This window comes from Chrysochloris asiatica, unplaced genomic scaffold (assembly GCF_000296735.1).
Source record: "Chrysochloris asiatica unplaced genomic scaffold, ChrAsi1.0 scaffold00302, whole genome shotgun sequence".
NCBI lineage: Eukaryota > Metazoa > Chordata > Mammalia > Afrosoricida > Chrysochloridae > Chrysochloris > Chrysochloris asiatica.
The window spans coordinates 1594988-1597113 of NW_006408820.1; positions in this window are offsets into that span (position 1 = coordinate 1594988).

Sequence of the window (2126 nt, forward strand, 5' to 3'; positions counted from 1 at the left end):
CACTACACCTAATGGAGAAGATGGCCTGCTGAAAGCAAACCCTCACAGAGCAAGTTACTGATTGGTACCAAACCTGTGCTCAGAGTCTTGAGTGTAAGGCATGGTCCCTGCACTCAAGGGACCTCCAGCTTAACGGGAGATAAAAATCCCTGAACCATAGAAGTCAGCTTGGCAGCTACCAAGAAAATCTTCTTTCATCACATTACTCTTAAATAAGTTATAAATTTTAGAACACAAGAGTTTGAGAAAAATGTGGGATACAAAGTGGCACTAACAGACTCAGAGATGGACTCCATGTTGAGAATTAAATTTCAGAGTTGGAGACTTGAGTATCCAACCATCTGCACAGACAGGAACAACTCAGATGAAGAGGCAATTTATTCAATATCAGGCATGTTGAGTCTGAGATGCCTTTGGAGAATAAAAGCCTAAAAGATTTTTATTCTCCAAATAAAACTAGCTCTGTTTTACTTCCCACTAGAGTCTCATCTCCCAGAACAGAGCCTGATACTTCATATGTAATAAAAAGATATTTGTGGAATTAAATGGATACAAAGCAGAGAAATCTAGTGACCAATTGCTTTTGTGTGTCTGATGCTCAGAACAGAGACACAGGCTGTAGCTGTAGACTTGGATCTTGTAAGCAGGCATTGGTGGTGGTCGTGTTATGTGCTGTCATGTTGATTCTGATTGATATCAACCCGGTACGGAGTTTGCCGAGGAGTAGCTCGTGGGTTTGAGCCTCTGACCTTGTGGTTTGCAGTCCAGTGCTTATCCTGAGTGCCACATCAGGAGTCCTGGAGCAGGTGTGCCTCCTTTACATTTACTCTCTTTTCCAAAGCCTGCATATTCAAACACCTGCAATACTCTGCTTGGTCAGGGTCAGAAAGAGACAAGACCTGTGCACAGGGCAAACGGAAATGCAAGCAGCCTTCATCCAATGATACACAGGCAGTTGGTAAATAACTATCCCAGCATTTTTATCCTTCAGTTGGGATGATTCTAAGGCACTATCTATACCCTCTCCCATAATTCCCCAGTGAGGTTGAACCTCTGGGGTCCTTGCCAGGCCTGAAGCTATCCTGACCACACCCCTAACTGGCTCTGGCTGGAGATCATTGGGAAAGGAAAGGCTGGCATTCCTGAGAGACTATCATCAGTGTCTACTGGAATACTTCCTTACCTACAGAGTGTGCTCCAGATCCAGTGCAGCCCATTCCATCTTCAGGGTGGAAGGGTTAATGCAAAATTCTTTCATAATGTGAACTAAAGTAACTTTATCATTTCCACCCATACATTCAATGTTCTCTTTCTCATATTAAAAACTTCATTTTCAGTCTAAAGCATATGGGGACTTCAAAAGTTTCATGGAAAAATGGAATTAACTTTCCATGAACTTTTTGGAGCTTCCTTACCTAGTGTGTGGGTGTGGGTGTGTGTTTTAAGGGCACAATTCATGAGTGATTTTAGCATATTTACAATATTTGTACAACCATCACATTTCCCATCACGCTCAGAATTAACACTGTGCCCATTAACAATCACTCACCATTTCCCCCATAATAATCCTCAACATTAATCCACTTTTTGTCTCTATACATTTGCCTGTAATGGACAGTTCATATAAATGGAAGATTACATGCTTTCACTAAACATAATGTTTACAGCACTTATCTATGTTGTAGCATGTGTCAATACTTTGTTCCTTTTCATAGCCTAACAGTGTTAGTGTTTTGGGATACATCACATTTTATTTATCCATTCATCAGTTAATGGACATTTGGGTTGCTTCCACTTTTTTTACTATTATGAATAAAGCTTGCATAATAATTACTGGTGATTGGAATGTGAGATTTGATAACAAAAAGGAAGGATCCATAATTGGGAAATATGGCCATGGTAATAGAAATGATACTGGAGATAGTATGATTGAATTTTGCAAAACAAGTGACTAATTCATTGCAAATACCTTTTTTCAACAATAAAAGGTGACTATACATTTATTGATGAAGATTAAAGAGCACAGCCTTCGGTATGGATTACATCTCAATTAAAGAAAACAAAAATCCTCACTACTGGACCAATAAACAACATTTTTATCAACGGAGAGAAGATTGAAGTTGTCA